Below are 22,488 nucleotides of genomic sequence, written 5' to 3' on the forward strand. Positions count from 1 at the left end.
AGATGTTAAGTCCCATAGTGCTTGGAGCCATTTGAATCATTTTTGTGAACAGGTGATCGGCAGGCCACAATACCAGAAGATTGGTTATATAAATTTTATGCATAATAGTAAACATTTGAGATGGTTAGCAAAAGGAGTAGACGAATTACTTGAGTAGTACATTTTAAGTTCTCACCATTGATTCATAAATTTGTAATTGTGAAAGTTGGTTGTAATCAATTTCAGTTACAGTAACAATTTCGGTTAGAGGTGGCAGGCTGTAGGAGAGACATACATTGTGTAACAGTTGGGTTAGATGTAAATAAATGAATGAAAAGCTATTTTATTTTCAATATACGGTGGTAACAGCGTTCAAAATAATGAGACCATGTATCTGTAATTTATCAAAATAAAAGCCTTGTGATGAAGACTAAATCGTGCTGAACTTGGTTTGAGGAGAAGTGATTTTCATCAAGGTGGACCCAAAAATCCCGCATTGTTTCCTGTAGGTACAGACCAATCAGGAGAAGGGTATATGACTAACAACAGGAAGTGATACACTACACTGCTGTCCAAACAATTGATGTCACATTTGAAGATAAAATCATGCTGACACATTTCAGCGTGTTCTATTTGGCACTTGTATATTGTGTGAAGTTTCATCACACATCAGAAAAATAAGTCAGATCTTCACTTTTGTAGTATGAGTAAGTGCAGTTGATGTTGGTCCTATTACACTTACATAAAGTAACCAGGTATATGTTAATGATATGGTCATTTAAATGGTGTCTTGCTAGTGGCAATGTTGTGGGAATTACTGAAATGCTTATTGTGTTATTTTAAGAATCATTCATTCTTATTTAAGAGAGAATAAAGCTAGCAAAGACATCATGAATGTTTTCAAGAGTTTAATTTGTTTCTTTTTCCTTTTTGTTTTACAGCTGCCGAAATAGGAACTTTATGTTGATGGGGTGAAAAGTCACCAGATCTATCAATATTATGTGAAAGATAAATGTAATTCCAGTGTTAGGATTTGTACTCAAGTCTGTATTGTAGTCAGTTGCCTTAAAACAAGAGCTCTGTAGCTCTTGTTGCATTTATCATATTAAAGTATTTTTTAAGATAGCATACAAGTTTGTAAAAAATTCTTGTAATTCATAATTTGTGTGTGTGTGTAAAATATTTAGATAACATAATTATGCCATATACTGGCTCATTAATGAAAGGAAAGAAAGCTTATAGATATACCAGTATGAATTACTTGGATTGTAAGATTGCTAGAAAAAATGCCTTCAAGCAAAATGTAGGAACTTTCAGACTTATTTAAGTGTCCTTTTGTGCAGAGGCAGTTAATGAATAGTAGAGTTTGTCTTCTGCAAAGCAAATGTCCCTTTAACCTCTCTGGTCTTTTGGGCATTCTGACTATATTAACTAAAAAGCAGAATGTGATAACTTCCATCTTGCTGTCATTTTAATGTATGCATTCTTAATAATGTAATGTGTTTCTGAAAACACTTTCAATAAGATGATCTGTATGTTGTTTGAGAATGACATAGTCAACTTAAATTGTTCCTTTACCAGAGGACCAAACTGTGTTAAAGAGAGACGTTCAAAATCTTCCATTTTCAATAAACACCATAGTTTTAATAATAGTTTTTCAAAGTTATACTATTTAAAGAGTGGATTCTTTGCACAGCAATAACTACTTATAAGACTAAGAGGATAAGCCTGTGTTGCTTCACTAGTACAATAATTGTAAGTAGATTATTATTCAAACATTTTAAATTGCAGATTCATGTAAAAGCACATTTTGTAGCTAGATCTTCATTTCTGTATTGATTATTTCTGTCTTCATGAGACTGCATTTTCCTGAAGTGTCAAATTTTTTGAGAAGCAATGTCACAAATCTTTCTGCCTTATATGTAAGCTTGTTAATTCATAACTGTTATTCGATATAGTGTTCAGTAAAACTTGGATGTGCTCCAGAATCTGTAAATTAACTGTTTCCATAATAGTCTTTAGTGTTGTTGTAATACCCATTTTTTGACATCGAATATTTTTATCTAACTTCTTAAAAATTTGTCTTACAACTACAGAGACATTATTTTTTATTAATATTTCATCATGATTTATTTGGACAGTAAAATATGTTAATAACTTTATAAGCAATACTGTGATAGTGTATGTTTGTGTTGAAATGTTTGAGTTAGTGGGAAATAATAAACGATGTTATGCTTCTGCCTGTTTGGGAATATGTTGTCAGTCTCATATTTTGCAGGCAGACTTAAGTGCTGTAGTTACCTGATTGACAGTTTATTAGGCACACAATTTTATGTGAAACTTTTGTAAATCTTCAATAAGAAAAGGAATATGAAAGTTCTTCTTAAACACCAATATATACTAGAGAATTGGCTAAGCATCAAGCAGTGGTATTATTGCTTGCCATATAATTTAGGCAGTTGCCATATAAATAAAATTTGTGGAATACCATAGTATGTACTTACATACACAAGTACTGTATTTTTATTGAAACAAAAAGTGAACAGGTATGTAAAATGAGCTCCAGCTGGAATGCTGGTTATTGATCTTTATTTTTAAAAAATTCTGGATTGCTATTTGGAAGTGCTGTCCCCCATGTGTGGTTCTTGCACACTGCTAGACAAGATTGATTTAACAAACCTTTGTACCGTATGAAAACTAAGAAGGCTACTTAAAGAAACATTAAACTAAAATTTGAGATAACCTGAAGTAAGTCTGGGAATTAGTGTTTAAGCTATCCCTGTAGTCCCCCCCCCCTCCCTCCATCACCAGAAAAAAAAGAAAAGGGGAAAAAAAATTACTGCCTAAACTTTCCTTCTTCCCCATCTGCACTACAGTGTATGTGTGAGCGTGCGCATGCATGCATGCATGCACGCATGCATGCACATGCATTTGAGATCATCTGTAAAGAAGTACAGCATATTTAAAGTGGGGCATTGGGTAGTGCCAAGTCAGTAGGCTTTAGTATGGAAGAAGGGCATTTAAATCTATGACATTGCTATATTTTTAGTGCATTCGGGGAGTATTCCTTTTAATTGCAAGTTATAATTTATTTAAAAAGCTGTATTTGAAAACATTTGCTTAGAGCTAGTTGAATAGACATGTAATTGACTTTATCAACAATAAAGTCATGTTAATAACTATATAATTTATACCTACACATTCCAGTTAAAAACATTGAAAAAAATATGTATGTAGTATAGTTTAATGAGAGATTATTTTCTATTTATGGTTGTTTCACCAAGCACTGTTTTAAGTTGCCATTAAATTATTGGTGGATGAAAAGTTTTATTTACTTCAAAAGTTTTTTCAGTAGTGTTAGTTTTAAATATATTTATTTATTTTTACAAGTTAGCAGATAAATTAATAAAAGACACAGTTAAAGTGGTTGTTAAATTTCCATGTATTTCACATCTTGAATCCTCTTTCATGTTTGTAATGTCTGGATGCATAAAAATTTCTCATCTTGACCATGTTTCTGACAAATCTGCCAATCGTGGGTCTTAAGGGTATGCCATGTTCTCATTCAATTTGTGGTGAGTATGAATATATGAAGAGGAAGCGTGCACGAGCCACACCTTTTCAGTTGAAGGCAATTTTGGAAGAAAAAGACATTATTGTTACCAAATGACATACATCACAGTAGGAGTTGAAACGTACAGTGCAATGCTATCCCATTATATTATATCGTTGTTGTTGTTGATGTTGTTATTGTTGCTGATGTTGTTATTGTTGGTAATTTAGACCAAATCTCCTTAAGTGTTTAACTGATGTGGCCTGTCAAAGAAGAAATGTTGATTTTCCTATTAATTAATTATTTTTGTTAATGTATTGAACAGATTTTGCAAAAGAAATGAAATGTTACAAAACTGACCCAGCATAATTTTCTCAGACATTTTGTTGCCTTGTGTTGTTAGTGCGATAGTAATGTTACAATGTATGTATTTTCCTTAATGTATTATAAAGCATTGTAGACTATAGATAATATAGTAATGTTGACATATTGATATATATAGCTTCTTCAGATAGAGCAAATTCATATTTTCATATTTGCTTTCATGTGACCAAACACACACTTCTCATTATCATGAGAGTTTTAATGCAAACTAACAATTGTTAATGTGTAAGAAATACATTGAAACTTAGAAATACGGGTCATTTGGAACTAGTGAGCACATAGTGTAAATTCAATAAATTTTTAATGCATTTTTATAACATTTTCTTGTACTGTTGCTGTGTTCGATTTTTACATAAATATTGCCTAGTACAAATTTGATTTCAAAAAAGTGTCTTAAGATTTTAAAAGATTGGAAAGGTGGAAGACATGATTAGTTTCATTTTTACATAGTTATGAATGTCATTTTTGTCTTTTTCTATCTAATACATTTCATTGATGCTGTTTTGTTGAATGCAGCCTTTGTAAGTGATGCAAAGGATTCCTTACCTAACACACTTGATCTTTCTGCATGTAACAGCATTCATCTCTTTTCAGCAAGATAGTGTTCTTGAGTGCCTCACTTGTAAGGCTGAAAGTTAAAGATTTACAAAATTAATGTACAGTAGAAAAAAAAGTTTCATAGGTATATGTGATTCAGTACATTTGTCCAGTTTTAGTTCTCTCTCTCTCTGTGTGTCTCTCTCTCTCTCTCTCTCTCTCTCTCTCTCTCTGTCTCTGTCTCTGTCTCTGTGTGTGTGTGTGTGTGTGTGTGTGTGTGTGTGTGTGTGTGTGTGTGTGTGTGTGTGTGCGCGCGTGTGTCGTAATGTTGAAATGTTGAATCTTTGCTGTAGTTTGTCTCTCGTCTCTCTTAAATCTTGAAATATTTCAGCTAAAAATTTTAGTTAATTGTACTGGTAAGTGTATTAAAGCTTCTAAAATATTGGTACTTCTTAATTAGGAAGGTACTGAAATTGACTCTAAATATTGTTGAGGTCAATAACAATGTGCTAAAAAATCCATGAAACTAAAATGGTTTCATCTCACAGGTGGAAAGACAGAGCAAGAAAAAAGATTTCCCTTCCCTTTTCTTACTTGCTTAACTCTTTCCTTCCTTTCGTACTTCCTCCTTGCTTATTCTTCAGATTCATCAAATGGCCAATGCTCATTTGAGCAGTAATGTGTGATGACAGAATTGACACTTTTGTTATCATGATGTACTAAATCAAATGTTGTGATATTGCTGTGTAAAAGAAATTTGAGGATTAAGGCCACCTGTGTGTTAATATTACTGTTGTTATTGTTATTATTTTTATTAGTAATATTGAGATGGACAAATGTAAAAAGAAAATAAGTACTCAGAGTTCTGTGTACTGTAACTGTGCATTTAATTTAAAAAAGGACCATTAGAATTGTTTCCAGCTTCTCCCCCCCCCCCTCCCTCCTCCCTTCCCACCCTTTACAGTTACACAAATGTAATGTAGCTTGCTATTTTGTTCCTGAAAAGGTTCTGTCATTGAAAATACCAGCATTTAAACTGTGTCATTTTGAAACTAATGACAGAATATTTCTAGTGTTCTGAAACATATTGTTTATATGTGAAACAATATTTTTAGGATGAAAGGATGTTGTCCATTTTTTATCTTGTAGTGTTACAGTTGTTCTGAGACAGTGAAAAGTAATATAAGTGCCTGAAATTTGATTTTGTAATAGGGGAAATTACATACCACATTGCCCTTTGACCCAGAAAAGTTGCTGTACATCTTACTACCTTAGGATGCTTTCCTATTTCTCATTTTCGACAAAGCACCTTCATTGAAGCAAGTCACTTAATTCCATTGTAATAGTACCAGTAGCTATACTAGTAATGATAGTTAATGCACATTAAGAAAGAAAGTATGGCAAATTAAAATATCCTTCAGGAAATGCCACTAAACTTGTATAATTAAAACATTATCAGATAAACATAATTTATGATGCCCATAAATAAATCACCTTCTGCTTAGTATGTTGACAATGTTTGTTGAGGATAAATAGTATAATTACATAACAGCAGTTTAGAAACACTATAGAATGTAACTTCAGTCTCTAGTCACATAATTGCAGTTTATGATGGCATAATAAACTTGTTTCCTGTTCCTTTGATATTAACTGAATAAATTAATTTTGCCAGATGGTTGGTGTTATCTATTCATCCCACGAGATTTCCTACTTATTCCATTTTGTCTGTCTTTGCAGGTAAATAAAATTTTAACACAGAAATAATATTCAAAGAACATATGATACAATTTCTGTGGGGTTTCAGATTGGATAAATTTGATACACGTCTGTATGCGTTTACTTCTTGAGTAAATTTTAAATTGAAAATACTGTTGTTTTAGTTTGTTTTTGCAGTATTTTAAACAACTGGAAATGTGTTTTCAAATGCAGGAAAAACATTTAAGAATATTAGGAAAAGGACAGTGCTACTCACTGTAAAAGATGACATTTACTACCTTAAAATGTCTGGGAGGAATGTAGGGCTAAGCAATAAGCAGAGAAATACTTCTCCCAATACTTAGTTTGTACAAGGACTGATTGGGATTTGTTGTTGGCCACAAAGCTCTTATTCTTTGTGGAGAACTTGGAATACAAGTTTAGGGAAGTGGCAGCCAAAAACTTGGGTCAGTTTTGATCAAAACAGCACTCCATGCCCAGTCACAGGTGCTGCTTGCTTGCAACAAGGTGTGTAACACATTAGTGACTGACTGTCTCTCCCCATAATAGTCTAAATATGGTTCAGGAAATCATTTTCCACTGAGACCTGCTCTTGCAATGTAGTGATGAACTAAATGCCAACTTGGATCAGTGGCGTGTGCTTTTTGTCAGTTTTGTACATAGGGGGCTGGACAATAGGGTCCCTAGTGATGCCTTCATCTTGGCCCTTGAGGGTGATACACTGCAATGAAAAACCATATGTCCCCCATCCCCGCAGTGCAGTGCTTCAGATGTTTGAAATACAGGCAAATGTCAAAATTCCCGTTGCAATGCTAGCCCCATCTGTAGAGATCGTGGACAAGCACCACATGTGCCCCCCCCCCCCCCCCCCCCCTCATCTGTGTTGACCTACCAAGAGGCCAAGAAGGAATATGAGCAGTTGCACCCAGCACGTACGAGTGTGTTTTCGAAAGTTCTCAGAACAGAATAGCAAAAAATTACTTAGATCAGTGATTTTTTTTTATTTATTCAATGTAGTCTCCTTGTAGATTAATTCACGTGGTCCAAGAATGTTCCAGGGCCTTGATCCCATCTCGAAAATTTGTTTCCTCCAGGCCAGCAAAATATTTGTCAACTCTGGCTATCAGGTCTTCGTTTGAAGTGAATCTTCACCCACCAAGAAAAATTTTCAGTTTCGGGAAGAGATGGAAGTCTGATAGCCATATCAGGTGAATAAGGCCAGTGTGGCAACAATTCCTAACTTGGTTCATGTAATTTTGCCATAGTGCCGGCACATCTTTTTAATCCAGCACTGACCTCTCGTGGTGATTCAGAGAACTTTGCACACCACCATTGTATAACAGTATTGTATGCCACAGCTATGATGACATTGCTGCCTTTGCCGACAATACACCCACCTGTTACACTTCCTACCATGGGCACTCAGGGCTATTCAACCATGCCTGCCTGCCTGATGGTTGGGGGCTCACCTGTTGTTGCTCCTCCCACACCTACTTTGGGATTGTTGGCTTCCCACCCACTGGGGAAATTGGTTCCAACCTCCCAGCTGGAGACTCGCCTTTCTCTAGCTTCTCTTGCCAGTAAGTGTCCCTCAGAACACTTCCTTCCAAGGTTTGTCAGTCTACAACTGGACACCAGCCACTGGCTGGAGGAGCCATGGGGTGGTGGTCACAGGGCTTTGCAGTCATCATCTTTACCTGGAACTGATTCAGAAAAGCCGTCGCAGTCATCCATATCCTCTAATGAGAGGAGAGATAAGTAGAAGTCCTCCAAGGAGGAGGAGATTCTGGTGGCCCCACACTATCAGATCCAGCCTCTTTCAGTCCAGGTGGAGATTCCGATAGCCCCTGGGGCTCTGGGTCACACAACACAACGGAACCTGGAACCTATGTGTATTGCTAGTATAACCCCTCAACCAGTGGCAACAGGTAACACTACGGCATTACCTGCCTCCTCAGTCCCTTCACGCCATCACAATATGTGGACATTATTCTCCAATGGAATTGTAGCAGTTTTTTCCACTACCTTGGACCCCCCTGCGGATCCAGGGGGTAAGAATAGGCCCAAGATATTCCTGCCTGTCGTAAGAGGCGACTAATGTTTCAGCCTTTATATAATGGTCCCCTGTAGGGTTCGACCTCCATTCTTAAAATTTTTTCCTAAGAGTGAGGCAACTGGGGATAGGCGCCTTACATGGTGCATTGTGTCTATTGTGCCTGGAGATCTGTAACCTGCTTTCTCGTTGTCCTGCTCATTCTTCACGTCTTGGGAGAGGACACCTTCCTGGGTGCATTTTCCACCATGCACTATGCAGCATCGCCTTCTGCACTGACGATGACCATGGACTTGTTTGCACCTGTATTCCAGCACAGTAGTCAGTCCGTTGTGTTGGGGCTGCCATGTACCCTGTTGGTTGTAGCCCCCTGACAACACAGGGATCTCTCTGCTGATGCCTGAGCCACTAACTCTCCAAATATGGCAAGGAGTAGATGCCTGTCACCCTGGGGCATCGGGACTCCCGGCAATGGCCATCCTGCCATGTGGCCTTTGCTGCAAGTGGGTGACGCCCGGGGGGAGGGCCCCTGGTCTTAGTGGGTGGCATCAGGGCAGATGACGTGTGATAGTGTACTACATCATCACTTACTGGTGATCAAACACCAGCAGTCTCTAAGCGTTCGAGGGCTCAGTACAATGCAAGGAAGTAACCACCATGCTAAGGGTGGCAGCGAACCTTATTCACCCCAGTACCTTGTATGTGCAAGAACTGATGGAGACTTCTTTGTTTCAATGAAGCCACAGTTTAAGAGCATTTAGAGAACAACTTTGGGAAGGTTGACGGCTTGTCCAAAATGCACTCTGGGTCAGTCTTGATAAAAACAGCTTCCTCTGCCCAGTCACAGGCTTTACTCACTTGTAACAAGTTGGAGGGTGTTTCTGTTACCGCCACACAAGGTAAGAGCTTAAATATGGTCCAGGGTATTATATTCCACAACGACCTTCTTTTGCAGTCTGATGACTAGTTGCGCGCCAGTTTGGAGTGGCAAGGTGTTCAATTCGTGCAGTGCGTCCATCGGGGTCCGAGGGATAATCAGCGTGCCACCAGTGCCTTCATCTAGGCCTTCGAAGGTCATACCCTACCCTGTTGTTCCCGCACCACCTACCTCGGGAGCATTGTCCCCCAACCATCGGGTACACCAGTCCCCACTTCCCAGCTGGAGAAGCATAAGTCATCTTTGGCTCATCACGCCAGGTAGTGATCCCTTGGGTCACTCCATTCCCAGGTTTCTGCTAGTGGGAAAGATGATGCCCGTCAGTGGCTGAAGTGCCCAAAAGCAGCTGGTCGTAGGGCTTCATGATCCTCCTCAGTCCCGGAGACTGAATCAGTCAAGTCCTCCCTGCGAGAGAAACCCAAGGAACAGCGAGAAAAGTCCAGAAAGAAGATCCCCAAGACCAAGGAAATTACTGTGGTACCCACACCACCGCTACCTACAAGCTCTGCATCTGGGGATGAGGTGGATATTCTGGCGTCCGCTGAGGGCATAGATCTCGCTAGACCCTCAGGCACAATGGATATAGACTGCTCAGGCAATAAGTTGGTGGCAGCAGGTGATCCTGAGGTGTAAACTGCCTCATTGGATGTTCCATGCCTTCCAAGTCTCACGATGTCATCCTCCAGTGGAATTGCGGCGGTTTTTTCCACCACCTGGCTGAGTTACATCAACTGTTAAGCCTTACACCTGCTTTCTGCATTGCCCTCCAGGAAACATGGTTCCCAGAAATACAGACCCCTACCCTCCACAGCAATAAGGGATATTGCAGGAACCGTAGCGACTATAATCGAGTGTCAGGTGGAGTTTGCGTTTGTACCCTAAACTCAGTCTGTAGTGAAATTGTGCCCCTTCAAACCCCTCTTGAAGCTGTGGCTGTCAGAATAAGGACGACGCAGGAAATAACTGTCTGGAACGTATATCTTCCTTCAGATTGTGCAGTACCCCTGAATGCATTGGCTGCATTGATTGATCAACTCCCTAAAAATTTACTACTTTTAGGAGATTTTAACACTCATAACCCCTTGTGGTGGCACCGTGCTTACTGGCAAAGGCAGAGATGTCGAAACTTCACTGTCTCATTTCGATCTGTGCCTCTTAAATACTGGGGCGGCCACACATTTCAGTGTGGCTCGTCTATCCACTGGAGAGTACATGATGACCTGTGTGGTAGTGACCACTTCCCCATCTTCCTGTTACTGCTCCGGCATCAGGCCCACAGACGCCTGCCCAGATGGGCTTTAAACAAGGCGGACTGAGAAACTTTCACCTCTGCGGTCACTGTTGCATCTCCCTCACATGGTAACATCGATGTGATGGTTGAGCTGGTGACTACAACAATCGTGAATGCGGCGGAAAACGTGATCCCTCACTCTTCATGGTGCCCCCGGCGAAAGGCAGTCGCTTGGTGGTCGCTGGAAGTCGCTGAGGCAATTAAGGAGTGTCAGCGAGCACTTCAGCGGCATAAGCAGCACCCTTGCCTGGAGCACCTCATGGCCTTTAAGTGTCTTCATGCCCATGTTCGCCAGCTTATCAAAAGACGGAAGTAGGAGTGTTGGGAGAGAGACGTCTCGACCATCGGATGCCATATGTCACCTTCCCAAGTATGGACAAAGATAAGACGTCTTTTTGGGTACAAGACCCCAACAGATGGTCCTGGCGTTAACATCAATGGCGTGGTGTCTGTTGACACAAATGCAATTGCTGAGCACTTTGTTGAGCACTATACTTCAGCCTCAGCGTTGGAGAACTATCCCCCCAGCCTTTTGCACCTTCAAACAGTGGATGGAAAGGAAAGTCCTCTCTTTCGCTACACGCCACAGTGAGCCCTTTAACGCCCCATTTACAGAGTGGGAGCTCCTTAGTGCCCTTGCACATTGCCCTGACACAACTCCTGGGCCAGATCGGATCCATGGTCAGATGATTAAACAACTCTTGTCTGAATAGAAGCGATACCTCCTCTTCATCTTCAACGGAATCTGGTGCCATGCCGTCTTTCCATTGCAATGGCAGGAGAGCACCATCATTTCACTGCTTAAACCCGAAAAAAACCCGCTTGATGGGGATAGTTATTGGCCCATCAGCCTCGCCAACATTCTTTGTAAGCTGCTGGAACACATGGTGTGTCGGCAGTTGGGCTGGGTCCTGGAGTCACGTGGCCTACTGGCTCCATGTCAGGGCAGCTTCTGCCAGGGTCGCTCTGCCACTGATAATCTTGTGTCCCTCGAATCTGCCATCTGAACAGCCTTTTCCAGATGCCAACACCTGGCTGCCGTCTTTTTTGATTTAGGAATAGCATATGACACCACCATTGTGACTTCATATCCTTACCACATTATATGAGTGGGGTGTCCAAGGCCCGCTCCTGATTTTTTTCGACAATTTCCCGTCGCTTCGTACTTTCTGTGTCCAAGTTGGTGCCTCCCATAGTTCATCCAGGGGAATGGGGTCTCACAGGGCACCGTATTGAGTGTGTCTGTTTTTAGTGGCCGTCAATGGTCTAGCAGTAGCTGTAGAGCCATCCGTCTCACCGTCTCTGTATGCAGATGACTTCTGCATTTTGTACTGCTCCACCAGTACTGGTGTTGCTGAGCGGCGCCTACAGGGAGTCATTCACAAGGCACAGTCATTGGCCCTGGCCCACGGTTTCCAGTTTTTGGCCCCAAAGTCGTGTGTTATGCACTTCTGTTGGTGTCGTACCATTCATCCGGAACCCGAACTTTACCTTAATGATGATCCACTCACTGTAGTGGAGACATATCGATTCTTAGGACTGGTTTTCGACGCCCGATTGACTTGGCTTCCTCACCTCCGTAAGCTTAAGTGGAAGTGCTGTCAGCACCTCAATGCCCTCCACTGCCTGAACAACACCAATCCCACAATGACTATGGGAGTCTGGTTTATGGTTTGGCAGCACCCTCAGCAATGCATTTACTCGACCCAGTGCACCACTGCCTCGCAACAGCAGCTTTTAGGGCGAGTCCAGTGACCAGCGTCCTGGTGGATGCCGGAGTCCCTCCATTGCAGGTTAGGCATGTGCAATTGCTCTCCATTTATGTTGCATATGTTCGTAGTTCTCCTGTACATCTGAATTACCGTCTCCTTTTCCTGCTCACAGCGGTTCATCTCCTACATCGGCGGCCCAAGTCAGGGCTTCCAATTGCAGTTCATGTGCGATCCCTTCACTCCAAACTGGAGTCCTTGCCTTTACCACCTATACTTGAGGTTCGTTCATGAACACCTCCATGGTGTACACCTAGGCCATGGCTTCGTGTGGACCTTTCACATGGCCCTCAGCACTCAGTTAACCCTGCGACTCTCCGTTGTCACTTTTTCTCGATTTTCGACATGTGCCGGGGCCATGAAGTGGTTTACACTGATGGCTCGATGTCTGATGGTCATGTTGGCTTTTCCTGTGTTTATGGAGGACATATAGAACAGCAATCCTTGCCAGATGGCTGCACTGTTTTCACTGTAGAGCTGGTGGCCATATCTCATGCTCTTGAGCACATCTGCTCGTGCCCAGGCGAGTCCTGTGTGCTGACTTCTTGAGCAGCCTACAAGCTATCGACCAGTGCTACCCTCATCACCCTTTGGTAGCAACCATCCAGAAGTCCATCTATGCCCTGGAATGGTCAAGTCATTCAGTGGTGCGTTTGTCTGGGTCCCAGTTAACGTCGGAATCCCAGGCAATGAACTTGACAACAGCTGGCCAAACAGGATACGCAAAAACCACTTATGGAGATCAGCTTCCCTGAAACTGACCTGCGTTCGGTATTATGCCGCAAAGTTTTGTGGCTGTGGGAGACGGAATGGCATAATCTCAGTATGCACAACAAGTGGTATGCCATTAAGGAAACTACGAATGTGTGGAAAACCTCTGTGTGTGCCTCTCGCAGGGACTCTGTGGTTCTCTTTTGGCTCCGTATTGGCCATACGTGACTGACACATGGTTACCTCCTCCATTGTGATGACCCACTTTGGTGTCGCTGTGGCTCATGAATGACAGTCGTCCATCTCCTGCTGGACTGCCCACTTTTAGCCACTCTGCGGCGGACGTTTAACCTTCCCAGCACCCTACCTCAGACAGTGCCTCAATAGCAGCTTTAGTTTTACATTTTATTCGTGAGGGTGAGTTTTATCATTTGCTCCAAGTTTTAGCACATGACCTTTGTCCCTGTGTGTCCTCCACCCTAGGGCTTTCAGTGTGGGGGTTTCAATGTGTTGCGTAGTGGCTGGATTTTCCTTTTTATCCTCATGGTCAGCCAGCCATGATAACCTGCTTTCTTGTTTTAACCTCTTCAATCTGTTTCTTGCGTCTTTGTGGTTTTCTTGTCCCCTTTTGTCCATTTGAGTGTTTGTTGCCCTTCAGTCATTCTTGTGGTTTTTCCTTTAATTCTGTTTTGTGTTGTCTCATTGTCTTATTCTCACCCTTGTGCCATTGTTTCCTTCAGAACAAGGGACCGATGACCTCTTAGTTTGGTCCCTTCTCTCCCTCTTTTAAACCAACCACTACCCTGCTGAGCTAAGGCGTATTTTAAGCACTTCCCCTGCCTTCTGTATTGCCTTTCATTAGACTTGGTTTCAAGCAACATGGATCCCAACCCTTTGTGGATGCTGGAGATCATATAAGAATCGTGCTACATATGACAGTGTGTTCGGTGGAGTTTGCACATATGTTCTGGACACACTATGTAGTGAATTTGTGCCTCTTAATACACCTTCTGAAGTTGTGGCTGTTCAGGTAAAGGCATTTCAGGATATTACCGTTTGCAGTGTTTACCTTCTTGCTGATGGTGAAGTGTCTCAGAACGTATTGTTTGCATTTGTTTCTCAGACCCCCCCCCCCCCCCCCCAAAAAATCACCTTTCCTAGTCTTGGGTGACTTCCGACACCCATAACCGTTTGTGGGGTGGAACCACGATCACTGCCCACAATAAAGACCTGCAAGTTTCTGGCCCAACTTGAACTTTGCCTCTTGAATACTGGTACACCCGTACACTTCATTGTCACACACAGAATATTCTCAGCCATTGAACATTCCATTTGCAGCCCTTGTTTTCTCCCATCCATCCATTGTAGTGTCCAAAATGAACTGTGTGATGGTAACCAGTTCTCAATCTTCTTGTCCCTCCCTCATTGTCATTACCCTTGGATGGCTGCCCATATGGACTCTCAACGGTATTAACTGGGGTGCTTTCATCTCTGCTGTCGCCCTAAGCTCCCTGTCGCATGGCGATATTGATGAGACAGGCAAGAATACAAATACAGCCATTCTTTCAGGATATCATTCAGTGCTCCTCTGTTCCTTGAGGTCCTCCCCCCCCCCTCCTGATGGAAGATAGTTCCTTGGTGGTCATCAAAAATCACAGAAGCCATTAGAGATCGTAGGCGGGCTCTCAAATGCCATAAGTGATACTCCTCAATGGAGCACCTCATTACCTTTGGCTCTGTGCCTGGGTCTGCCATGTAATAAAACAACGGAAACAAGATTGCTGGGAAAGGTAAGTTTCAGCCTTTGGGCCACGTACCTCTCCCTTGCACATATGGGCAAAGATCAGATGTTTCTACAGATACCAGACACCTGCAGGTGTACCAGGCAGTACTTCAAATTGTGCTGTCTACCTTCACGCCATCGCCAAACATGTCGCTCTGCATCATGCTTGAGCCTCTGTGTCTGAGAATTATCAACCTGCCTTTCGTTTCCTAAAACAGCAGGTGGAGCAAAAGTAATTATCTGCTACTGGACGCGACTAGGAGCCATATAATGCTCCATTCAGTGAATAGGAATTCGTCAGTGTCCTAGGCCACTGCCCTGATACAGCCCTAGGACTCGACCACGCCCACAACCAAATGTTCAAGCAGCTAATGGTGGATTGTGATGGTCATATCCTTGCCGTCTTTAACCACATCTGCTGTTAGGGCGAATTCCCATTGCAATGGCAGGAAAGGACCATTATCCCATTACTGAAACAGGATGAGCATCCTCTAGAGATGGGCAGTTATCGCCCAGTTAGCCTCACCAGAGTTCTCTGTAAGTTGCTTGAAGGTGTGGAGAGCCAATGGCTTTGTTGACTCCTTGAGTCTCTGAGCTTCTGAATCCTCCCCAGGATGGTTTCTGCCAAGGACATCCCGCTACCAATAATCTGGTTCACCAGGAATCTGCCATCTGAACAGCTTTTGCCCAACATCACCACCTTATAGCCGTCTTCTTTGACCTACAAAACGATTATGATACCACATCCTCACTACCTTTCATGAATGGGGTGTCCAGGGTCTGCTCCCAGTTTTTATGCAGAAGTTCTTGTCGCACCATACTTCCCAAGTTGGAGTTGGTGCTTTCCACAGTGCACCTTATAGCCAAGAGAATGGGGTCATGCAGGGCTCTGTAATGATTGTCGCCCTCTTTCTAGTATTGATCAGTGGTCTAACAGCACCTGTCAGTTTCTCAGATCACCGTCATTGTATGCTGACGACTTTTGCCTCTACTATTGCTCCTCTAGTGCGGGAGTTGCTGAATATCGACTGCAAGGCGCAGGCATGGTACCTCACCCTTGGCTTCCAGTTTTCAACCACCAAGACTCACATCGTGCACTTCTGTTGACATACTGTTCACCCACAACCAGAACTTTACCTCGATAAGCAACTACCCAATGTGGTGGAGACTTATTGCTTTTTAGGACTGGTCTTCGATGATTGGTGAAGTGGATTTCCCATCTTTGCCGGTTTAAGCGAAAGTGCTGGCTGTACCTTAATACACTTCACAGCCTGAGGAACACCAGCTAGGGTGCCGATCACACTGCCCTTCTGCAGCTTTACAAAGCCCTGATAGAATCCCATCTTGATTATAGGAGTCCAGCGTACAGTTTGGCATCACCCTGAGTATTGTGGATACTGAATCTGATACAACCATGTGGGGTTTGACTTGTGACAAGAGCCTTTTGAACTAGCCCTGTGAATAGCTTACTTGTGGAGGCTGGGGTCCCTCCATTGCAGATCAGGTGCCAACATAGCTTGTCAATTACACTATACACGTCTGCAGTTCCCCTAAGCATCCGAATTACTGTCTCCTTGTTCCAAACATGGAAATCCATCTCCCACAATGGCTGCCCAGATCAGGGATCTGGTTCATCCTCTCTGAACTCCAGGTGTTCCCTCTACCACCGCTCCTCTGGTCCCACTCACGTGTATGTTCATGGTTCATCCCTTGGCCACAGCTTTGTCTTGACCTATCACAATGCCCAAAAGACTCAGTTCGTCCTGAGGCCCTCTGCCGCTAGTTTTTCTCCACCCTTGGTGCATCCCAGCATTCAGAAGTAGTCTACACTGATGGCTCAATGGCTACTGATCACGCAGGCTTTGCTTATGCTCTTACAGGACACACTGAACTGTGCTCCTTGCCAGATGGCTGTAGTGTTTTCACTGCAGAGTTGTTAGCCATCTCTCATGCTCTTGCTCATATCTGTTTCTGCACCGGTGAGTCTTCTCATTTATAGTGACTCCTTGATCATTCTGCAAACTCTCCACCATTGTTACCCTCAGTCATCCCTTGGTCATTGCTATCCAGGATTCCCTGTATGCTGTTGAACAATGTGGACGCTCAGTGACCTTTGTCTCAACCCCAGGCCACATCAGGATCACAGGGAATGAACTCGCTGATAGCCCGGCTGAGCTGGCTACCAGTAAGTCAACTCTTGAGATCAGCATTCCGGAAACAGACATCTGATCGGTATTAAGCTGTGAAGTTTTAGAAATGTGGAATGCGGAATGGCTCACTCTGACTTCACCAGACTAAATATCGGTGATATAGGGGACTAAAAATCCACGCAGGTCCTCCATGTAGGTCTCTCACAAGGACTCTATCATTCTTTGCTGACGTGGCTTTGGCCATATTCAGCTGACTCATGCTCATCTCCTCCATCACAAGAACCCATGTCACCGTCATTATGGTTTCCATTTGATGGTGGTCCACATTTTGCTGACTTTCTCAACCTGGCCACCCTGTGGTGGATTCTGAATATCACTGACTTGCTATCCCTTGGGTTAGGAGATGATGCTTCAGTGGCTGACTTAGTTTTACATTTTATTCATGATGGGGCTTTTACCACTTTCTTTAAGGGAGCCCACTTAGCCTTATCAGCCCATTGAGTGGTTGGCAGAACACTCTGTTGCCTCCTCTGCCCAGACCAGGCTGTGGCTGTCTGGGCATGGTAGTTCAGCCTGGTCCTCATCCTACCTGCTGTTTTACTCTTTCTTCCTCCTTTCATGTGGTCTGTTCGACTTGTTCATTTTATGTTGTATCTGTGCTTCTCTTGCCCCATTTGTGTTACTAGTCTTTCCTAGGAAATTTCTGAATGGGATGCCTCTGGCAAGTGGTGGGGAGGGGGTTTCGTTGCTCCCTAGGTGGGCCACCTTGCCTGCCTTTTGTACTATGTCTCCCTTCTTTTTTGTCCCTTAGCTTGTCTTTGTTGACCTTTGATAGACATTGGGATTTTTGTCCCTTGGGTTGTGTACAGTGGGCTATCTCAGATGTAGAGTCATGTAGACCCCTGTGTTCAAGAAAAAACGGACTGATGACCTAGTAGTTTGGTCCCTTTAATCATCCAACCAACCAACACAAGTAAGCATACCTCACACGCACATGACTGCTGTCTGGCAGCTCTGACTGAAAGATGTTCCATGTATAACTTCCTGGCAGATTAAAACTGCGTACCAGACAGAGATTCGAACTCAGGGCCTTTGCCTTTTGTGTGCAAGTGCTCTATCGACTGAGCTACCCAAGCACAACTAATAACTCATTCTTACAACTTTAAATCTGCCAGTACCTCGTCTCTTACCTTCCAAGCTTCACAGAAGCTCATCTGCAAACCTTGCAGAACTAGCACTCCTGGAAGAAAGGATATTGTGGAGACATGGCTTAGCCACAGACTGGGGGATGTTTCCAGAATGAGATTTTCAGCTGGCCGGAGTAGCCGTGCGGTTCTAGGCGCTACAGTCTGGAACTGCGCGACCGCTACAGTCGCAGGTTCGAATCCTGCCTCGGGCATGGATGTGTGTGATGTTTTTAGGTTAGTTAGGTTTAAGTAGTTCTGAGTTCTAGGGGACTGATGACCTCAGAAGTTAAGTCCTGTAGTGCTCAGAGCCATTTTTTTTTAGATTTTCACTCTGCAGTGGAGTGTGCTCTGATATGAAACTTCCTGGCAGATTAAAACTGTGTGCGGGCCCGAGACTCGAACTCAGGGCCTTTGTCTTTCGTGGGCAAGTGCTCTACCACTTGTTTCGTCTTTATACGTTCAATGCTGGGTACTATGAACCTCTGACACACTATTTTCAATAGTTTAGTTTCATTTTTAACAATACCCATCTAAAAATTGTTACACCCTCACAGCAAGAGACTTAAGCCGCTAAGCACATTGAATGTGCAAAGGACAAACTGAATGTAATTGCCTTCAGATAGGCATAAGCCAAAATCCAGTAGTATTTAAAATAAACTGCACTGAATTTTCACTGGTAGTTGATTTTCATCATTCCATTAAAGGAAGTTGCAGAGCAGCTACTAAAGTCAAGATGGTGTATACACAGTGCAAGTAGGCAGTACTCTAAAATATTTATATTGGGTACCTATTAGAGAGACTCACTTTTACAAGGCAATCTGAACAACCATTCTGGACTTCAAACAGTGCTAATCCAGCTACATGTAGTGAGAGAAAATTGAATTTCCTTACAATTTAACGCATGAAGCATCCCCAACTCTCTTGTGGTTCCCTTTTTAGGTACTCCATGTCGACGTCTGCTCGTAGATATGTATCGTCGGTAGATTTTCTGGCTTTACTGCCCGACATGACAGCGACTACTCTCCGATGTCACGTCGGGAAGGAAAACCGGAAAACCTACCGACGATACATACATTATGTTAAAAAAGGTTTATATGTTAAGATCAATGGACGACTTAGAGGAGAACGGGAGCGATAGGAATGTGGATCAGAATGCTCAAGGTGGGGATTCTATAAGTGTTGGATCAGTAGAACGTGTGAATGATAATGCAAGGGAGGTAGAATCTGTAGATCACGTTACTGCAATCCAGCTCCCAGTTCATAGCCACACACCGTCCTCTGGCATCCCAATGAGAGGGCCTCAGCAGCTTCCTGTCGTGACTACAAAGACTAGCTGACAAAGAGCACAGTAAAAACCTTCTACAAATGTGCAATATTTTTCAAAGGTGCGCTATTGACCCTCTCCACCTCCTTGAAATATGACTCCCCCCATTCTAGAAATCCCCTGCCCACTGCAGCCCTACTCTGCACTGCCATCTCGGTTGAGTCCACAGGCCGACGAAGGCACCGCGGACGCTCCTGAGCTCACGAAACGGCCGAATCTGCAGTTGTACCACAGTTCTCTCCCACACAACGGCCTCCCAGTAGCTTGTAGCTCTCAACGCCGCCAAAACTACGGCACTCTATTGTCACAGATACTGTCAGTTTATGATGACTGATTGAAATTACATCGGCCAACCCATGCCGCGGCCTGCAGGAGCATCGCCACCACCTGATTTAGGATTTTTTTTATGGTTTCATCTACAGATAAGACAAGGCAAGCTGCTTCACATGCAGCTGTTAATGTGTTAATCTTGACAACAGCAGGCTCCCAGACACATGCTTCAAAGTTATCACTGATGTCTTCATTGTTGATGTCCACACCATACCAGCAATAACCTTGTGCATGTTTCTGGCGCAGTTTGTTGAGAATGTTAGTTGCATCAAATCCAGCATTATCGCACAACTGTCTAGGTATAACCTCCAGAGCCTTCGCAATAGCACCAATCAGCAATTGTTCTTTTCCAGAAATAGTACGTGAGTAGTCACGTAACGGTCGACTCAGTTCCATCTCGATTGCACCACCACTTGCAACTACAGAATCATTCTATATTGTACGCTGGACTATCATAATGGCATCATGAAGGGATCTTTCAGTCTCTTCCATGAACTGTTCTGCACCACTCCTCAGTACAATTATACAAGTCTTTGCGTTGGGGCAACCAGTAAAAATGTTAAATCTTTCACCACCTACTTGTCTTTCTTCAAAATACTCGCAGCTGCCAAGAACTGAATCTTTCAAGTCATGAGCAGTTGTCATTACGGAACCTCCACAAACCTTCATTGTATGTTTCAGATCCCCTTCCGGGACTGGTCCAGCACAAAACATGTCTCTGTCAGCAAAGTACTGCTTTGCAACATCACCAGTGGATAGCTTAGACAGTACTACCTTTGCTCCACTTTTGTGTATTAAATCCAACTTTTCATACAATATTTTCCATTCAGCGCCCACCACCTTCTGATATTCCCGTACATTATCCACTCTGATTTCAGCATTGTCCCTTTCAGCTTTGAGCTCCAGTTCAATATTAAGCAGAGCAATTTTGGGGTTTGAATACTTCTTTGGCTGCACTTCAAAATCAGCGTATGGAAATGTTTTCTTGAAAGCAACGCGTGCTACCAACAGCGAATCTTCCAATGCACCTCCTGTCACCTTCTTGATCCCAATCGTATTGAGCGGTAAAAGCTCATCCAAAAGTAAAACAGCATCAACGACCATTTTTGAGAAGAATCCTTTTTGGTGGCTTATTAGGTTTGAACTTAGGGCTGTCGCTGCACATTTCTCTAGCAATGAACGATGTTCAGCTATATTTTTCTTGTCAATCTTTACAGCTAGGGAATTGATTTTATCAACTGCCAGTTGTATAGCTTTACGAAAAGCTTTTATTATAATTCGTGGATGTACACCTTCTTCTACGAATCGTTTAATCTATTTCAAAAATTCACCAGCCAGCAAAACCGCACTTGTTGTTCCATCGCCTACCTCGGCGTCCTGTGACTTCGCTATGTCAACAAGTGTCTTTGCTGCGGGATGAACTAAAAAAATGGTTCAAATGGCTCTGAGCACTATGGGACTTGACTTCTGAGGTCATCAGTCCCCTAGAACTTAGAACTACTTAAACCTAACTAACCTAAGGACATCACACACACCCATGCCCGAGGCAGGATTCGAACCTGCGACTGTAGCGGTCGCGCAATTCCAGACTGTAGCGCCTAGAACCGCCGGGATGAACAACATCCAGTAATTTCATAATGGTAGCACCGTCATTTGAGATGGTGGACTTTCCATTTTTGTCTACTATTAACTTATCCATTCCCTTTGGACCAAGTGTTGTTCTGACTGCATCCACAACACTACTGCAAGCAAAACGTTTTATGTTGGGAAATAGTTTCATATTTCATTCATATGCTCTAGTTTCTCAAGCATGAGATCGAAAAGTAGTAGTACGAGATTTTTATATAAATTTGGAATCATCATATTCTTCCATATAATTTATGTGATGTTCCCATTTCTTTTCTTTCCTTGTTCTAACAAAACATCTTGTCATCACTAATCCTGTAACTATTCCTGTCATTGTCAAAACGTATTCTCTGGTTAACTTCACTAACCCTGCCAGAATCATTAGCTTAGTTATCCCGTGTTTATTCTCCAGTTAGGCGTTATTGCGTATTCATACAACGCGTTTTCCACGCTATTCCGAGAATAGACCTTAAGCAGCTGCTAACCGGGGACTGTACAACTGACCCTTGGTAGTGTAGCGATCTGGCAAAAGTTTTCTGTCAGAATTAAATTTTCTTGGATACACCGAGAAGATTGTATAATCTATCTTGTTATTTCTGTTAGTCGTTTACTTCCACTCTAGTAGTCTGAGTCTATGGATTTCACTAATAATTACAGCAACACTGATCATTTGCACACACAATCAACCGCATAAACAAAAACAGATTGGCATTCAGCCATTCAGGTTGATTTGGCTCGGCTCATATAGCCCCGTCTCCTTTTGTCTGCGGGAATTTTTTTTATTTCTAGATGCGACAGGAATTCCATTGGCAGAGACATCACATACACTATGCACGCATTCAAAAATCAACTTATGATTCGTTCAGAAATCAACTTAGAATGCATTCAAAAAACAAACAGGGATGCGCTTCAAAGTCATGTGAATGATCGATAGACCAATATGTGCTGGATGCTAGGCGTTTTGTGAAACAAAATTTTTTCCTTCAAGAATGCGAATTTGGTGCCCTCTCAAATTGCCCAGGGCCGATACCCCGGTTTGCTCCTCCCCCCATAGATCCCGGCTCGTCACATCGTATGAACCATAAGTAGAGTCTTGTCACAGTAGCAACGTACTGAGGGATGAAGTCACCTACAGATTACATTATGATCTCTTAAGGA

The 22,488-nt window shown here is 42.8% G+C and overlaps 1 protein-coding gene and 1 pseudogene across 3 annotated transcripts in view; one reads left to right on the top strand and one right to left on the bottom strand.

Moving 5' to 3' along the window:
• Nucleotides 1–4,506, top strand: part of LOC126183622 (protein ROP) — a 100,314-nt gene extending 95,808 nt beyond the window's left edge. For all 3 annotated transcript variants that reach the window (XR_007536778.1, XM_049925740.1, XM_049925741.1), the window contains exon 13: nt 921–4,506. The gene's annotated coding sequence lies outside the window, so the exon portion shown is untranslated. The remainder of the gene's footprint in view (nt 1–920) is intronic.
• Nucleotides 4,507–19,714: 15,208 nt separating this feature from the next.
• On the bottom strand, nt 19,715–21,448 carry LOC126183574 (T-complex protein 1 subunit eta-like; annotated as a pseudogene).
• Nucleotides 21,449–22,488: the final 1,040 nt, after the last annotated feature.

The sequence above is a fragment of the Schistocerca cancellata genome, chromosome 4 (genome assembly GCF_023864275.1).
Source record: "Schistocerca cancellata isolate TAMUIC-IGC-003103 chromosome 4, iqSchCanc2.1, whole genome shotgun sequence".
Taxonomy (NCBI): Eukaryota; Metazoa; Arthropoda; class Insecta; order Orthoptera; family Acrididae; genus Schistocerca; species Schistocerca cancellata.